Source organism: Moschus berezovskii, chromosome 5, assembly GCF_049115385.1.
Source record: "Moschus berezovskii isolate FMDL1 chromosome 5, NW_MosBer_1.0, whole genome shotgun sequence".
Lineage (NCBI taxonomy): Eukaryota > Metazoa > Chordata > Mammalia > Artiodactyla > Moschidae > Moschus > Moschus berezovskii.
Genome location: NC_142464.1, coordinates 124471949 through 124490867, shown reverse-complemented (window position 1 = coordinate 124490867; position 18919 = coordinate 124471949).

Genomic DNA, 18919 nt, shown 5'->3' with positions numbered 1-18919 from the left:
GGATCTTCCCGACCCCAGGATCGAACTCAGGTCTCTTACGTCTCCTGCACAGCGTCCCGTCCGTCTAAAGACAGAGCTGTGGAGCCATGCCTCTCTCTCTTTCCTCCGAGGATGTGGGAGCTGCTGGAAGACGCATCAGAGCCCAGGCCTGGCTGAGCCAGGCTTCTGTGTGGGTCTTGCTCTGAGCTGCAGCCCCCCATGGACATGACGCGGGCGCCTGGTACATCCTCCGGAGGGCGGGTGCCCTGGGGTAGGAACGCTGCCTGCCTCAGACAGGGCTCCTCCCTTTCTCTCTACCGCACCCCAAGGCTGCGCCTCTGTTCCAGGGATCTGGAGCAATGGTCTGAGAGTGACATCATGCTTGCAAAATACACAGAGCAGTGCCCAGCTCGTCATAAATGTTTAATACACTTCAGCTACTTTTATTGTTAACTCAAAACCCCCACTTTTATGGCAGTCTAATGTACGCATTGCTGTGGATTGAATTGTGTTCCCCCAAGATCCATACACTGAAGTCTTAACCCCCAGGGCCCCAGAAGGTGGCCTTATTTGGTAATAGGGTTGATGCAGTCATCATTAGTCAAGATGAGGCTGTTCGTGTGGGCTTTTACCCGGTCTGACCCGTGTCTCTGTCAGAAGGGGACATTTGGATGCAGACACACCCAGGGAGGAGGTCACATAAGGATGGAGCCAGGAATCCGAGTGATGCTTCCACAAGCCAAGGATGGTGGAAGATGCTGGCAGCCACCAGAAGCTGGGCCGGAGGCCTCGGGAGGGACCAGCCCCGCTGACACCTTGGTCTCGGACTTCTGGTCTCTGGGGCTGAGACAGCTTCTGCTATCTAGGTCCTTGGTCTGTGTTGCGGCAGCCCCAGGACACTAATATGTGGCTACCCCTTCTCAGGGGGTCTTCCCGACCCAGAACCGAACCGGACTCTCCTGCATTACAGGCGGATTCTTTACCAAATGAGCGATCAGGGAAGCCCACAGTAACACACGTATCTTTGTATATTTCACATCAAAAGTGGGTTTTTATGAACTGGACACTCTGTGTAGCTGGCACAGTGCTCAGGCCGAGAGAAGGAGCATACCGAGCACCAGCAGTCACTTCCTTCCAGCCCCAGGGGTCAGGGCTGGGCTTCCTGCCCTTGGCGGGACACAGGCTACCTCCTCACTCCCCGGGAGGCCGGATGGTGTGAGAGTCCTCCTATTCCTCCTCACCAGGGCTGTGTGTCCACTGTGGGCGTCGGGCAGCTCCAGCCCAAGGCTATCCCCATAGCAGCTGCTGTGGACGTTCCAGCAGGCGTCTATGGGGGTGCATTTCCCCTGCATGTCCCGGGTGGAACCCTGGGATTGTGGGGTGGGCGCATGTTCCACCAAATGTGCTTCCAAGGGGATAGCACAACTTCTGCCCTCACCAGCAGTGGTGTGAGGGCCCAACTGGGCCACAGCCTTGCCAACACTTGGAATTATCTGTCTTTTCATTTTAGTTAGGCGGGCGGGTATGGAAGTGTGTCACATGATGATTTGAAAATTTTCAATTTCCTGGTAACCAGTGATGTTGGACATCTTTTGATATGCTTGTCTCCATTTAGGTTTCCTTTTTTGCGAAGTGCCCTTCACATTTGCTGTCCATTTTTCTATGCGGTTCTCAACATCTCTGTACCGATTTGGATGAATTCTTTACCTGTTTTAAGTCCTTTTTCACTTGCATGAATTGCATGGCTCCTTATGGTGTCTTTTGATGACAAGAAATATTTACCAGTATAGTCTAATTTATCAAACGTTTTGAGGCGAAGCTTTCTGTGTTTGTTTAAGAAATCTTTGCTCAGGCTGAAGTCATGAAGGCACTCCCTTGGGTTTTCCTCTGAAAGCTTTGTTGTTTCATGTTTCACTGTGGGTCTCAGGCCGCCTGGGTTTATTGTTTTGTATGGTGTGAGGGAGGGTCAAGATCTTTTTTCCATCTAACTGCCCCGTCGACTCAGTGCTGTGGTTTGAAGGGTGGTCCTCCCCGTCCGTCCTGACACAGCACTGAGGTTTCACCCTTGTTACAGGTCAAGTGACCGACCACACGGAGCTGGGTGGGTTTCTGGACTCTCTCATGTCCCATCTATCAGTTCTCTGTCCTTATCCCGATGAAGAGGAACTAAAGAGCCTCTTGATGCAGGTGAAAGAGGAGAGAGAAACACCTGGCTTACAACTCAGCACTAAAAAAGCTACGATCATGGCCTCTGGTCCCGTCACTTCACGGCAAATAGACGGGGAAACAGTGGAAACAGTGACAGACTTTATTTTCTTGGGCTCCAAAATCAATGCAGTTGGTGATCGCAACCATGAAACTGAAAGACACTTTCTTCTTGAAAGAAAAGTTATGACCAACCTAGACAGTGTATTAAGAAGCAGAGACATTGCTTTGCCAACAAAGGTCCATCTAGTCAAAACTATGGTTTTTCCAGTAGTCATGTACGGATGTGAGAGTTGGACCATAAAGAAGGTTGAATACCGAAGAACTGATGCTTTCAAGCTGTAGTGTTGAAGACTGTTGAGAGTCGCTTGGACTGTAAGGAGAGGAAACCAGTCCATCCTAAAGAAAATCAGTCCTGAATGCTTGTTGGAAGGACTGAAGCTGAAGCTCCCAATGCTTTGTCCACCTGGTGAAAAGAACTGGCTCACTGGAAAAGACCCTGATGCTGGGAAAGATTGAAGGCTGGAGGAGAAGGGGACGACAGAGGATGAGAAGGTTGGACGGCATTACCGACTCGATGGACAGGAGTGAGCAAACTCCAGGAGACGGTAAAGGACAAGTGAGCCTGTCACGCTGCAGCTTACGGTGTCACAAAGAGCAGGCGTGACTTCGAGACCGAACAGCAGCAGCATATACCAGTGGCAGCTGTCTTCATTGTGTGCTATTGTTTTAAAGTGCGTGCTGCTGGCTCATTCTCCTGGAAGGGTTAGGTGGTCCGGCATAAACTCTCTTTTTGTTTTCGGTTTCCGAGGCTTGACACGTCCCGTCAGAACCTGGCGCTGTGGCAGCTGTGTGAGTCAGCCCGACTGTCTCACCGTCATCCTCTTCAGCATGGAGAAAACTATTCCTGTCTTGGAGTCTTGTGCGAGGAGGTGAGGTCACGTGGGCTCAGGTGCCTGGCCTGCGGTGCAAATGTTAGTGAAGAATGGACAGTTCAGTGGTGACAGAGCAGACTGGAGCTGGCTGGCCAGCTTCACGTCTCGGCTTCTCTGAGCACGTGACCTTGGGAGAGTGACCTCACGTGAGGCCTGACCGCCTTGACTTGGGGATAGTTGTCTCCTTGCTGGCTTAGTGCTCCTGGGGTAATGGTACCCTCCATGCGCATCCCACGGTCCACAGGTGAGGCTGCTGGTGGCCGGGGCTGGGCCAGGCCCCTGTGCTGATTCACCCGTGTCTCACCCAAAGCACCTGGCTTGTGGGGCACCCAGCCGGGAAGGACTGAGCCCCTAGCATGGGTGCACTACCATTGCCTGCCTGGGCCGGCACTCAGCAGACCCTGTCTTCTAGAACCTTCCTCGCGTGGATCAGCAAGTCTATTTGAGACAAAGGATGCTCGTCTAAGCCCTCGACCCTGAGCTTGTCCTCCTGCGCAGTTTTGATGCCTCGGTGCTGACGCTCTGTTTGGCTGTCACTCGCCCTCCTGTGAGGAGGACAGCTCCCTGCACGGGGGTCTGGTCTCCTCCTCTGTCCCAGCGAGGGGCGGGCTGAAGCCCCTGCCCAGGACGCAGAGCAGGTGGCCGTGATTGATGCATGCTCAGTGCAGGCCACTGTGACTGGCTGAGTGCTCCTGTGGGACACGCGTCCTGCTCCATGCCCCGTGCCCCCAGGCGTGGTCCCAGGGATGCACGGAGCAAACTTGAGATACCGTTCAGCATGGAACCAGCTAGGAGAGGTCACCCTGGGGCTTCTCAAAGCCATTTCTGGGCTCAGATTGCTGTGGAAACCAGGAAGGAAAGGCAAGTTCCAGGGGTGATTCCTCCAGGGAGACAAAGCCTCCCCACCTTAGCTCAGTGCCCTGGGCACGGCCGTCAGCCTGGCACCCCGAGGGGATGCCAAGAGGAGCCTGGCCTCCCTCTGTCTCCGCCCTCGTCAGCACCTCCGCGGCCTGCCAGCCTGGGGACCGGATCCGGCGGTCTAGCAGCAGGGGGCTGGGGCGCACGGAGGGGCCACTGCTCGCGGGGCGTCAGGCTGCCCTCTGCCCTCCTGTCGTTCTGTGCTGTCCCTTCTCCCCCTGTGGGGTGGCCACGTGCTCCCTGCCTCCGGGGTAAGCAAAGCCTCTCTCCCTCCCTCCTTTCCAGCTGGGAGAGGGTACCTTGGCCGCCCCTTTCTGAGGGTTTGCAGCGGCAGGGCGATGAGACAGAAGCTTGGCTGTCATGGCCCCGCCCCAGCTCCCCCAGCCCCTGTGTGGCTCCTGGGGGCCAAGGGCCCCCAGCAGTGAAGTTTGCAGGGGTAGCTCCAAGCTCTGAGTGTGGACAAGCCAGGGCGTTCAGGGCCACCCTCACAGTAGTCAGGGGTGTGTCTTCTTGGTAATTCCTAGTTACGAGAACGCAGGTGGAAGTTGGAAGGAGCCTGGGAGGTGATGCAGAAGCGGCTAGCACCGTGGAGGGCACTGGACAGGAGGATGCTGTGGGATCTCAGAGGAAAAAATGGTAGACTGAGGGATGGGTGGGTGGTGGGTTGTTTAAATGAGTGGGTGTTGGCGGGTTGGATGGATATGTGAGTGGGAGGCTGGGGTAGTTCCTGGGTTGATAGATGGGAGGTGGATTAACTGATCTGTGATTAGATTGTTGAATAAGTGTTTGTATAGGTGGTTGTAGGGGGATTCCCTGGTGGCTCAGCTGGTAAAGAATCTGCCTGCAATGCAGGAGACCCGGGTTCGATCCCTGGGTCAGGAAGATCCCCTGGAGAAGGGAATGGCAACCCACTCCAGTATTCTTGCCTGGAGAATCTCCACGGCCAGAGGAGCCTGGCGGGCTCCAGTCCACGGGGTCGCAAAGTCGGACACGCCTGCGTGACTAAGCTCAGCACACGGGCGGTCAGGGCTCGGGTGTGGGGGATGGGCTCCTGGTTGGAAGGATGGTGGATCCATGGGTTACTGACGGACAAATGGAAGACTGGGTGGATGTACTAGTTACCAGTCGGATGATCATGGGTGAATGGCTAGATAACTATCTGCCACGTGTATGTTGGGTACATGAATGGCACGTGGCTGAGGACCAGGTCAGCAGCTGGATGTGTGGAGGGATGGATGGAAGTGCAGGTAGGTGGGTGGGACACGAGTGGCACATGGATGAGGACCAGGTCAGCAGCGGGCTGGACATCTGGATGGATGGGTGGGTGTGTAGGTAGGTGGACAGTGGGTGGATGGTTTGATGAAAGGATGCTGTAAGTGGGTGGTGGGTGGAAGTGCTTGTCCAGGTGCAATGGTGGACGGTGGGTTTAGCTGGGTGTGTGGATGGGTGACGGCGAACTGAACTGGTTATGTGAGTGGGGAGGAATTGGCCGGATGAGTGGGTGCATGAAGGCCAGCTGGCCTGACCATGGGGTGGGTCCTCCCCAGCCAATCCTGCCATCCACCTGCACCCCGGGGGGCTGGCGGGACTGGGGCTGGGGGGGAGGTGGTGCTTTGTCCCCAGTCTCCCTCCTGACACCCCACAGATGAGGCTTTCTTGGTCGCCATGGACTTAGGGTTCTGAGTATTTGTTCTCCGAGGCCCCATTCTTCTCAGGAAGCCCCAGCCCAACACGGGCCCTTCTTGGGTCTTCTTGACCTGGAATCTCGGCCATGGGGATGCTCAGGGCGCCTGCTGTAGCGATTTCCTGAGAAGCGGTGGGTGAAGGCAGCTGTCCCATCCACAGGCTGAGGCGGGGGCTTCCCAGGGGGCACCTTACAGGAGACGCTGACCAGGCAGAAAAAGCCCGTGTCTCCTGTGGCCGCTTCCTGCTTAAAAGTCGAGGAGCCAAAACCCACTGCTGCCAGGAGAATCCAGTTGCAAGAAAGGAGCAATTTCATAGCTTGACCTAACTGGGCCTGGAGTTCCCTGCGGACTAGTGTTAGCTTTAGTGACTGGATTCTCATGGGCTCTGTTAGAAGCTTTTGAAGCTCCCCTGCTGGATCTCCAGGGATGCAGCTGCCCCAGGGGCCCTCCTTCCCCTCCCCCACCTCCACTGTCACCGCGGCTCCTTCTGCCGGAGCGGCTCCAGCACCCAGTGGGGAAGATGTTGGGCCTCCGGGGACTCAGGACTGTTTCCTCCCTGGTGCCCCTTCCAGGCTGACCACAGGCCTGCTGTCACCTTATAAATCCTGCTATGTTCAGAGAGCTGGTGGGCCTCTGGGGCTGGCGTCTGGTTTTACGTGGGGGGGACAAGGAGGTGGCCAGAGGGAGGGGAGCTGGGCTGAGGTCCCCTGTGAGTCCTGCCACAGCCAGGGCGGTCTCCGGCCTTTGATTCTGGGTTCTGGAGCCTCCCTTTCGTGGGAAGTCGTGGTTCACCAATGCCCTCCAGCACCACTGGACACCCGCCAGGCCCACTTCGATATCCCGACTGCCAGCAGGTGATGGCCGAGCTGCTCAGCTTGCTCGAAGACAGTGACAGGATGCGTCCCTCACCTCTCCCTTCCTCTTCGGGTCACTGAGTCCTCCAGGCAGGGAGTGCTGTACGTTGGTGCTGTGTGCCAATACCAGTGCCTTGGGCCCCTGGGCCTTCGCACATGCTGTTTCTTTGGCCTGAAAAAGGCTTCTCTCCCTTCATCCTTCAGCTCCCCTCCTCCAGGAAGCCCTCCGGACTCTCAGTCATGTGTTCTGGGGTAACACCCCTCTTTACCCCAGTGCAGCACAGGATCCAGGAGTGGCCCAGAGGAAGCACCCTGTGTCCCTCTAGGCCTGGTGATGGGCCCACAGTGGACAGATCACCGTTGAGCACGGGACTATGGCTGCTACTGCTGGTCTTGCTATGCTTCTGGGGCCATCCAGCATCCCTCTGGGGAGAAGTTGTCTGAGGATGAGTCCAGTGCAGAAGAAAGCAGTGAGAGACAGCCAGAGGCGATGCCACTGAGTCCCTGGATCCAGCCATGCCTGAGGCTGCTGCCACTGCTACGGCTGCCGCTGCTGCTGCTGCTGCTGCTGAGTCGCTGCAGTCGTGTCCGACTCTGTGTGGCCCCGTAGACGGCAGCCCACCAGGCTCCCCCGTCCCTGGGATTCTCCAGGCAAGAACACTGGAGTGGGTTGCCATTTCCTTCTCCAATGTGTGAAAGTGAAAAGTGAAAGTGAAATCGCTCAGTCGGCCGGAGGGTGCACAATTCCTCAATTACAGGAACCAGAAAATTATTTGCAATTTTAAATTAAAAAATGAATAAATAATTACTTAAAAGTTATTGCACATTTTGCATTTTTATTTGCGATTCAGTTTTGCTTGAGCAGGTTTGAGTTGGCCCCTGTTCCTAACAGCTGACCGGAAACACATCAGACGCTTTCCCACTGATCTTGAAGGCAGGCCTAGAGGCTGAGGCTTTTCGGATAGGTTGGCTTGAGCCAATCCTCAGCAGGACTTTAGCACCAGCTGTGCCTTTCACATGAGGACTTCACAGTTCACAGAGCTGAAGTTGGGCAGGACAGAGGTGGCCAACGCCCAAGCCCTGGGGAGGCTGTGTAGGCTCCAGGGCCACGCAGGCCGTTGGCAGCGGTATCAGAATCTGGGCTCTCTGAGCACTGATGCTGAAAAGAAATATGAAGACTGAGTTTTGGAGGAAAAAACAGAAGACAGAATAGCTTTATTCTTTGCCAGGAGAAGGGGGAAACAGAGCAGGCTAATGTCTCGAGAACCATCCCCCCACCCCACCTTCCTGGGGAATTGAGGAAGGTTCGTGTCCCGGGGCTTGTGGTCTGGGAGCGGCGATAGGCTCAGAGTAATGAAGGTCTTGAATTGTTTTTCCTTTCCTTCTGCAAACGTTTGGCCAAATCTGGTGTCAGGCGGCTCACCAACCAGGTCTGGCGTCCCTGAAGTTACTGGCCTGACTTTTTGAAACGCAGAACGCTACAGGGAGCCTGTGTTGGGGGAAGAAGGTCAGGCGCAGAGCATGATTCATAGGCAGGTAGAGAGCAATTAGCTTGTGCAGCCTGTGAAGGACGCGTCCAGCTACGAGTGTTTGTGCAGCAACCGCTGAAGGTAACCCCCCTGCTCAACGCCCTCAGGCCCTGTGTGCTGCTTCCACAGCCTGTAACTTATTTTCTATCAGGAAACTCTTGCTTCTATTTTTGCTCAAACAGTGGGCCCAGGGCCCAGGTCCCAGCCTTCTGCTTTGGGAAGTCCAGCTCGGAAGTCGCTGACCCTGTGGAGCTGGTTTGTCCCTGCTGGACGGGGACCCCCAGGGCCGGCCTCAGGGCCTGGCCTTGGATGAATCCTGGTGTGTCCCAAGGCCTGGGGGCGCTGGTGGCAGGGCCTTGGCCAAGGACAGTCCACTGCTTCCTGGAGGCCCCACGAGGGACATGTCTGTGGGCAGGGCTCTGCAACTCCCGAGCTGATTTCAGTCCTGAGAGATGCGCTCGCTGAGGCCAGAGAGAGCTGGGCGAGGCTGCGTTTGAGAAGAGCTTCAGGCCCTGTGTGTCCTATCCGCCCCGCCCGCCGTGCCTAAGGGACCCCTGGGAGGGGAAGGCGGGGTGCAGTGGGGGCCCACGGCCTCTCCCAGGCCGACCTGGGGTGTGCTGAGGGTGGAGTGGGCCCTGGGCTCTCCTGGGCCGGTCCCTGGCGGGGGGTCAGAGGTGGGCTTCTCAGGCATACAAGGATGGAGATACCCCCAGGGACCCCAGAGACCCCAGCCTGGGAGCCTGGGCTGGACCTTGGTGACTTGAGTAACTCGCTGTGTTGGAGAGTACACAGAGTCTTTGGGCGGGAAGGGGCCAGTGGCATGCCTTGACCCCTGAGGCCTGGACTGACCCCACTGCCCTCCTGCTGGCCTGGGGCTGCAAGTCTGGGACCACCCCAAGCCTGGAGGTGAGCCCAAATGCCCTTCTTGGCTTTGCCTGTCGGTGTGGACCCTCCTGGCCTGCCGTCCAGGAAGCTCAGGGAAGCATCTCTCCTTTCTGTGTGCCCAGGCCTCCTAGGGGGGCGGTGACTGTCCTCAGATCACGAGTCTACCTGATGATGGGGGAGGGAGTCTGGGGGTGCAGATAAGCCCTGAGGAGCGGGATTGGGTCCTTCGACAGAGGGGAGCCCCTGCCCTGCCCACCCAGGCTTGCCTGTCACTGCAGACCACAGGGGAGGTGATAGAGTTGGGGGTCAGCGTGGGACTCTGGTGAAGGTCTGGGGGTTAGCTGGAGCCCCGAAGCAGGTGTGACCTCAAGGGGACAAGGGGCCACCATGGGCAGGGGCACTGGCCCGGAGATGTGGTTTCGGGCCCGACTGTCGGCGCTGATGAAGGTCACCGTGTACCCAGGGCCGAGCCCGGCAAGGTGAAGCATTGCTTCATTTTCACAGGAGCCCGTGATGCTGGCATTTGTGGGTGAGGGAAAGAGGCCCGCGGAAGGGAGACTGCCTGCCTGAGTCAGAAGCACCCGGCCGCGGCTGGAGCTCCTGGGCCCACACATCCTCCAGCGCCCTGAATCCCGAGTTCACTGTCCTTTGAAAGGGTGGCACTGCCAGGCACCCCTGCCCTCAGCACCCGCTTTCAAGGCCGGCTGCCCAGACGCCTGGAGAAGACATGTTCTCTGCTTGACGATTTGGTCCCAAGAGGCTTCTGAGTGGTCCTTGCTTCCTGGAGAGCGAGCCTTCCTGCCTGCAGACTCTCGACTCCCTCCCCGTGCTCCCCTCCTTTGCTCAAGAGCCCACGTTCACCTGAAAAGTGATATTACATCACCGGAAGTTGCCACTGGAGGGGAGACGGGGGAGGACAGCCCGGCCCCAGCCCCACCCTGGCCCGTAGCCCTCGGACCCTCCCTCCTGCAGAAGCCCTGAACCTGGTCCTGCCTCTGGCCTGCACCCCTCCTGAGCCAGCACATGGCAGGCGCTCAGCGGAGCTGAACACAGGACTCCACTGAGGGCGAACTTGCCTCCTCCCCCTCCTGGGCTCTCAGGGTCCCAGAGTCTTGGGGCCACCCCTAAGTTCCTCCTGAAGACTTCCCAGGGCCCCACCAGGGCGTCCTGCGCGAAGGCCACTTACAGGTGACTGTGGGTTCTCCACACTCGAAGGGGCGCTGTGTGGGAGCCTGGGGGTTCCAGGTAGGGGGAGGGCTAGGTGAGTAGTGGGGTGATCCAGATGGGTGGGGGGGTCCCCAGGCTGGAGTGGGGGGAACCCAGGTAAGGGAGGGGCAGAAGGACCTGGTGCTTGGAAAAGTCCAGGCACACTGCTTCTTTGGGCCTGAATATCTGACCTCACTTTTTAATTTAAATAGAATGATCATTTCAAAAAGAGCAAGCTATAAAAACTCTGCTCTGCAAATGTTTCTCCATCAATTTAAACAGACGGTGTTTACCCTGGGCGAGAACCAAACAAACTCGAAGCCCGTAGTCCTAAAATCATGGCCAAGACGGAAGCCAGGAAACTGAGGACTGAGGCGGGGATGGGGGAGGCGGGGTGGGGTGGGAGACGGCCCCACCTCAGACGGGCTGGGGCCAGGGGTGGCCCTTGTGGTGGACCCCGCTGTCCTGGCATCGCTGTCCTGGCATTGTTGTCAGCGCCAGACACACTGCCGGGTCCTTGGTCTGCACTTTAGCCGGACACTGTCCTGCCTGCCCCTCCCCACGCAGCCGGGCAGGTCTGAGCTCAGGGTCCCTTTACAGGGAGGCCCCCAGCACGATGATCAAGCTGACACCAGGCCAGCCCTCCCCACGCTCGGAGCTCTCCCCAGGCTGTGCGGCTGGCCACGCCCGCTGCCCTGGCATAGGCCCTTACTCATCTGGTCAGCTGCAGGTTGGCTGTCTCCATGGGCAGAGGTCCCGTATGTTTCAGTCCCTGATGCTCGGAGCAGGCGCTCAGCGATGCTTGTCCGGTGAGCTCGGTGATGTAGGGAGTAACCGCGACACTTGGGACCACGAGCAGCCCCGAGGCCGAGCCTTTCTGGTCCTAGCTCTGGGGGTCTGCAGAAGGACCCGGTGGGGGGGGTAGGTGCTGCTGCAGCCCCCGGAAGAAAAGCTAAGAGAGAGAGGAGTGAGCCCAAGGCCTCAAAGGAGCAGGCTGGTAACCCGGCACACCCTGCATCGCGTAGCAGCCAGCCCTAGATCTAACTGCAAAGCAAGCCTTTCCCAAGGTGTTTTGTTCTTCCCCAGGCAGGAGAGGCTTGGGGGGGGGGCGCAGAGGTGAGATCCACTGACCCGTAAGACCAAGTACCAGCTCTCCAGAGGGCTCACTGTGTGTCAGGCAGGGTGCTGGGCAATGGGACATTCCGGCTCTCAGGGAGCCCCTGGTCTGGAGGGGTGTCTGGCAGGACAGATTATGGATGGTGGGGCGGGGAAGAGGGCAGGGTGCAGCGAGGCGAGGGGCTGGCGGGCCCGGGACCGGTCATCTGAGACAGACATGGGCCCGGGGGCTCCGGGAGGGGCTGATGCCCACACAGAGATTAAGCACAGAGTGAGCTGGCCAGGCAGGGGGCACTATATTCAATACCCTGTGATAAGCCACAATGGAAAAGAATATGGGAAAGAATGTATATATATGTACAACTGAATCACTTCACTGTCCAGCAGAAACTAACACAGCATGGTAAAACAAATATACTTCAATTAAAAAAACACCAAAAAACGGGAGTAGGGATTTCCACTTCCAGCCAAAATGATGTAGTGGGGAACAGCGAAAAACAACAAAAAACCCAGAAAAAAGATATGACCCGATGGTGTTTAGGACATCAAATAGCATTCAGCTAAGGGGTATGATCACTGGGATACCGGAGGTGAGCCCAAGTGGGGAGAATTGTAGACGTTAACACAGGAAGTTATCAATCATCAACCTAAAAGGGAGATACGATGGAATCACAGCAAATTCAAGATTAATCCAAAAGAAGACAGAAAAATAGGAAAATAACAAAGAAAAAGTGGGAAAAGAAATAGCAAAATGGTAGATTTAAACTCAATCTTTAATAATTACACTAACTATAAGTGTTCTAACACTCCAGTATAAAGGCAGAGGTTGTCAGCTGGATAGATAAAAAGTAAGATCCAACAATATGCTGCTTATAAGGGACTTTATTTCATTTCTTTAAATGGAAGTGTTTTTAATTTACAATATTGTGTTAGTTTCAGGTATATAGCAAAGCTATTCATGTATGTATATTAGATTATTTTCCATTATATGTTATTACAAAATATTATATGTAATTCTCTATGCTATACAGTAGGTCCTTCTTTTCATCTGTTTTATATAGTAGTGGGTATATGTTAATCCCATATAATTAGCTAATGGGATTAATCCCTTGGTGCCAATTAATCCTCCCTTTCCCCTTTTTTAACTGTAAATTTGTATTCTATGTGAGTCTGTTTCTATTTTGTGTATAGATTCACTTGTATTATTTTTCAGAGTTCCCATTGAGTGATATCACATATGTATCTCTCTGTCTGACTCACTTCACCTAGTATGAATATCTCTAGGTACATCCTTGTGGCTGCACAAGGCAGTATTTCATTCTTTTTTGTGGCCGAGTAATTTTCCACTATGCATATATATGCATATTGTATACATATTGATACATATACACACACACAGAGCCTTAAGCAACTGAATCACCCAGCTGGCCTAACTGACACTTGAGAGCACTCTTTCTTACTGCAGAGGAAACATTCACAGAGAACTTTCACCAAGACAGACCAAGTTTGAGTCATACAACTGGTCTCAGTAACCTAAAAGGATTCCAGTGGTTTAAAGTGTGTTCTCTGGACACAGTGGAACTAAATCAAAATTCAGCTGCAGCAGCAGGATGCTAACTAGCCGACCCCAAATATTTGGAAACCAACTAACACACTTCCATGTAACTCCTGAGTCAAAGGAGAAGGCAGAAGGAAAGTGAGAACCTGTTTTGAACCAAATGATGTATCAGAGTTTACAGCGTGTATCTGGAGCAGTACTTCGAGGGAATACTTGCATCAGAAAAGACAACTGGTCTCAGATCAGTGAACTTAGCTCCCACCTTTAAGAAACAGGAAGAAGAGCAAATCGAAGAGAGGAAACAAATCAGAAGAGAGGAAAACATGAAAAGCGTGGAAAATCCGTGGAAAAACAGGAAAATAAAAGAGAAAACGAATGAAATCAAAAGACCTTCTTTGGAAGATCAATACAGTTGATAACCTCTAGCCAGAGTGATCAGGAAAAAGAAAGAAGATGCATATCTCCAACATCAGGATGGAGGGAGGGGATTTCATCAGATTCCACAGGTAATTGAGTGGTAACAAGGGACGATGATGAATAACTTAAGAAAAGGGTGACTTAGATGAAACAGACAAGCTCCTTGAGAGACACAAACAGTCAAAGCTTGCTGGAGAAGAAACAGCATCTGAGCAGCTGCACCTGCATTGAAGAAATCAAATTCGTGGTTAAAACCTTTCCATAAAGCGAACTCCAGGCCCAGAGGGCTCCGCTGCAGGGTTCTACCCCGGGCCTGAGGAACAGAGGAAACCAGTGTGTGCCTTCTCCCAGGAAATTGAAGAGGAAGAAGCCCCTGGCCTGCTCGCTCACCGGTTCCCTGTGTCTCTGCCAGCGGTCGGGGGTGTTGAGCCGAAAGGGAGGGTACCCTCTGCTCTCGAGAGTCAGCACTTGGCTGGGATAGCCACTGTCGCTGTTCAGTCGCTCAGTCGTGTCCGACTCTTTGCAGCCCCGTGGACTGCAGCACGCCAGGCCTCCCTGTCCATCACCAACTCCCGGAGCTTGCTCAAACATGTCCACTGGGTCGGTGATGCCATCCAGCCATCTCATCCTCTGTCATCCCCTTCACCTCCCGCCTTCCATCTTTCCCAGCATCAGGGTCTTTTCAATAAGTCAGTTCTTTGCATCAGGTGCAAATAGTGCCAAAGTATTCAGCTTCAATATCAGTCCTTCCAATGAATATTCAGGACTGATATCCTTTAGGATGGACTGGTTGGGTCTCCTTGCTGTTCAAGGGACTCTCCAGATGTTCATGGGTAGTGCCAAGTGCTCAGGCAGGGGAAACATCCATTTGATTAGCACCACCTCATCCCGCCACCTGCGAGGGTGGGGTACATGCTGTTTTGAGGACTTTTCACAGCCCCCACGGTGCTAGGAATTGTTTTCCTGATTTTAAAGATGAGGAAACATCTTCATGAGGTGACTTGGCCATTGACACGCAGGCAGAGAGCAGAGATTCCAGGCCCGTGAGCCTGCAGCAGCTCTGCTTCTGAATGCGGTCATGGCGCTCCCGGTGAGGCTCGCAGGAGGGTGGCGTTGGTCTAAGGTTGATGACACGCGGGACTCAGGGAGGGTGGGGGGACAGGTCAGCGGGAGGAGGAGGACTTGTGAGCTCTCAGGGAATCGTGACCGTACCACCTGCCTGGGGCAGAGGGGAAGGCTTGGCTGGCAAATGGGGCTTCACCTGGGAGGCCTTGGGCAGGGGGTGGCAGGTCGTGGGAGCCCAGGGAGGCTCTGGAGCAGGCGTGTGGGCAGGTGAGGACAGAGCCCCAGGCGGAGGACTAGGGTAGCGCCGGGCAGGAGGACGGGGTGGGAGCTCAGAGCCGTTCCCGCAGTGCTGAGCTCAGGCCAGAGTCGGGAGAAGCCAATGAGCAGATCTAGGAGACCTGGGCTGGGAAGAATCACTTGAGAGGGGGTTCAGCGTCCGGGGTGCAGGAGGCCATCTGGGCAGGAGGTCTAGGGGGCTGTGGGTCTGGGGGGCGTTCAGGGAGGTTGAGACTTGGGAGCAGAGGGCCGGGGATGGGAAGCCGCCTGGCACATCCAGGCCCAGGGAGAGGATTTGGGCCGGAGACAGGGAGGCCGAGCCGCATCAGGCAGCCTCGGGGCAGGTCTGAACGCTGCCAGGGTGACCCCCGGGCGGCCGGGGTTGCAGACGCAGCTAAAGGAGGAGGAGACAGGCCCCCGAGGGGGCGGGTGGCAGGAGGCGGCTGGCGGCTCCAGACGGCCCTGGGGACCGTGACTCACCCAGTCTTCCCGGGAGCGAGAGTGGTGTCTCCAGGGATGTGGGGCAGGGAGGGGGAGCTGGCCACGCACCCCAAGGCGTCACGGCCAAGGCCACCGTCCCACCCCAGCACCTGCCCTGGGAGGTCCCAGGCCTCCTGGGGGTGGCGGGAGTCTAGTCATTCTGCTTCTGTTACAGAAAATTCTGCATGTAGTCAAACAGATAAAGGGTGCTGAGAGGCCAACCCCCTCCCACCTCGTGGGCCGCAGGCGAGCTCAGACTGAGCACTTCCGAGGCTCTTCCCTGGCTTCTTTGAGTGTCTGTACAGTCACCACACAACGCGCTCACCCTTGAGTTTGCCAGCCCGCACGCCGGTTATGGTGGTGGAGGCCACAGCTTTCCCAGGCTCGCCTCTCCTCCCCATCCTTTTAAGGTGTCACGTCACAATCTGGGGTCCCAGCCCCTGACTTTGGTCTGGGCTGTGGCCTCGAGGCCAGCCTGCCTGAGTCTGGGCCCAGCCTCTGCAGTTGGCAGCTGTGTGGCCTCGGGCCAGTTATTCAGCCTCTCTGCGCCTGTTTTCCATCTGTAGAGCTTGAGAGTGAGGTTGAGCTTACCACGTGGGTTACTGTGCAGTGATGTTTGGGATCGCCCAGTGCAGAGAGACCCACAGCGTCAGCTGTCCCTGCTGGCCTGTGCTTAGCTCCATTCTTGGCTGAGTTTTCCTTTTCTTGAAGTTAATTACCTGCTTTGCTTTTTTTAAAAAAAAATTATTTCTTAGTTTCTTGCCATGCTGGATCTTCGTCTCTGCTCAGGCTTTTCCTTCAGCTGGAGAGAGTGGAGGCTACTTTCTGGTGGTGAACGGGCTTCTCATTGGCTTGGCTTGTCTTCACTTGCTGCGGAGCAGCTTGGACTCTCGGTGTACAGGCTCAGGAGCTGTGGCCCACGGGCTTAGGAGTCCTGTGGCATGTGGCGTCTTCCTGGACCAGGGGTTGAACCTACGTCTCCTGCACTGGCGGGCAGATTCTTCACCACCAGAGTCTGAGCCATCGGGGAAGACAATTCCTCATTTTTCATTTGCTTGTTTTCTATGTATCTATCAGCGTTCTCCAGTGAAAAAAACCACAAACGTGGTAAACTTGCCTGCCAGTGCAGGAAACACAGGAGACGTGGGTTCGAACCCTGTGTGGGGAAGGTCCCCTGGAGACAGAAATGGGAACCCACTCCAGTATGCTTGCCTGGAGAATCCCATGGACAGAGGAGCCTGGCGGGCTACAGTCCATGGGGTTGCAAACACACCACACATGCATGTGTGTATGTGTGTGTGTACAAGATTATTAACAATGTACATTAATGCGTATATAAAGAGTTGTTTTCAGAGAACTGGCTTTGTGGGGTCTAGCTAAGTCTGAAGTCAAGGCAGAGGTCCAGGTGCTGGAGGGGGTGGGTTGGAGGTTCCGAAAGAAGTGTTGATGACCTCATCCCAGAGCCCGTGAACCTGACCTTATTTGAAGAAAGGGTTTTGCAGATGTGTTTAAAATTAAGTTGAGATGAGACTGTCCAGAACGGGCCCTACATCAAAAAATGGAGGTCCTTACAAGACAGAAGAGGAGGCCTAGACATGCACAGGAGAGGAGGCCACATGGAGATGGGGCAGAGGAGGGGGTGATGCGGGCAGGTGCCCGGGGCCGCAGGAGCTGCAGGGGGGGAAAGTCCCCTCCCTGGAGCCCCTAGAGGATGCCCGGCCCTGCCGACCCCTGGATTTCGGACTTCAGCCTCCAGGGCTGGGAGAGAGCAGGTTCCTGTTGCTTCAAGTCCCCAGTATGGGGGCCTTGGTTACAGCAGCCCCAGGACACTGGTCCCAGGGGGAGCTCGGGAGACCCCAGGGTCTGTCTGGTGGCATGTGGGTACCTGGTGCAGGCCTGGGTGAAGCTGGAGGGGTCCCCGCGTCCTGCAAGAGCAGTCACTCGGGACTGCTCCTCCCGAGTCTGCCCCTGTCACACTCCCACATCCTCAGGAGGGTCTTCATCCAAGCTGGGGGCCTCCCTGGAGGACGGGGAGGGGGCTCAGGGCTCCCCCAGGGCAGACCAGCCCCTTGGTGGTGCTGGGGGCGACGCCTCCTTCTGAGACACAATCTCAAGGTCTGGACAGCAGCATTTCCCGAAGCCCTGGGCTCACCCAGAAGCCCTCCGAGACACCTCTACTGACCAGGGGTTAGTTAGGGCCTCGAGCCGTGGGCCTGGGGCATTTCTCCCGGGAAGGAGGGCGGGTGGGTCCCGGAATTCAGGACCCACGCTCCCTGAGGACTCTGCTCCCTGTGTGGTGGGGGCGAAGGACTGCATGGATGAGTGAGCTGTGCAGCGGAGCTAAGCTGAGGCCTCACGTCCGGGCGTGAATCTGGCTGGCCGGGGTGGGGGCGGTCCTGAGGAGGCCTGAGAAGATTCCCAGTGGCACCGCATTTTGCCCGGCCTGTGAGCTCCGGCGAAACCCCAGCGTCCCCCAAGTCTGGGGTCGGGGAGCCGCCCCGGGCCTTGGGCACGCAGACGCAGGTCCTGGGGGGTCCCGCGGCATCCTGAGGACGGCAGCCCCCTCCCACGAGCCCTGACTCACCCCGTCCGTCGGATGACTCAGCGCAGCCATCGCACAACATTTGTCGTTTTTCTCACCAGTTTCTATTTTGAAAGCCGTGTCCTTTCGTGTCTGTAGTCATTTTGGGCCTCTTTTTACTAGAACCTTCAGTGCCCTTTAACACATTTTGCACTTGTTGAAAAGGACGGGCTTAAAACATTCGTAAAACTCAAGGCTAATTCCAGACGCTCTACAGAGCGTACGTCGGCGGTGGGGCCTCAGGACCCCCACGCGGCCCCCGCCCCGGGTCCCCTGGCTGGGTTGTGGGCGGCGTGTCAGGCCCATCCTCGGACTCCTGACCTGCCCAGGGGAACTTCTCCCATCCGAGTACTAAGTAGGCCCACCCTGCGTCGCTTCCAAGATCAGACGAGATCGGCACGGTCAGTGTGGCGTGGCCGTAGACCAGAGGGCCTTCTCTGAGTCCTCGAAGAGACTGATTCTGAGACACCCTCAGTGTGGCCTGCCTCGCCCCTCTGCTGACCTGGGGGTAGGGCAGGGGGCTTCTCGAGAGTAGCTCCGATGCCTCTGGGAAGGCTGCTCCCTCTCTGGCAGAGCCCCTGGGCCTTCGGTTGTTATAGCGGACGACACAGCAGAGGGTCCAGGGCCCGGTCGGGGCAGGGGCCCAGGGCCCCCACCCATGTGCTCTCCCTCGAGTCTGGTTTGGGTCTAGGGGGAGTGACTGCCCGTTGGACGCTCAGGAGACGGGAGTGCAGAATGGGGCCTCCAGGAGGGGGCGGGGCTCTCAGCCCTGGGCCAGCAGGGCATGAGGGGCAGGGACCCTTCTAGAACGTGCCCCAGATGGAGGCTGACACTCAGCCACTGCTGGGTGGTAGGCTTGGCCCTCCTGGAGCCTCAGGGTGCTGAGACATGCATGTTCGCTGAGCCCCTGAGTGCTGGACACTGGCTCCTTTGTTTCCTGATTCTCGGGGCTGTCCCACAGCATGGCTGTCACGGGGCTGTGGGATTTATCGGGGGTGCTTTCTCTCAGGACAAAGAAGCAGGTCTGGGCAGGGGAAGCAGAGGAGCAGAAGGTCCCTGGGACCCCGTCCCTCGATCCCTCGGGGAGCTGGGTGTGCGGCCGGTCATGGGAGGCCCCTGCTCGCGGTGGGGAGGCCGGACTCCTGGTGCAGCTGTCCCCCTTGGGATGGAAGGTGAAGCTCCAGCTCCGGGGATTCCCTGGTAGCTCAGGTGGTAAAGAATCTGCCTACC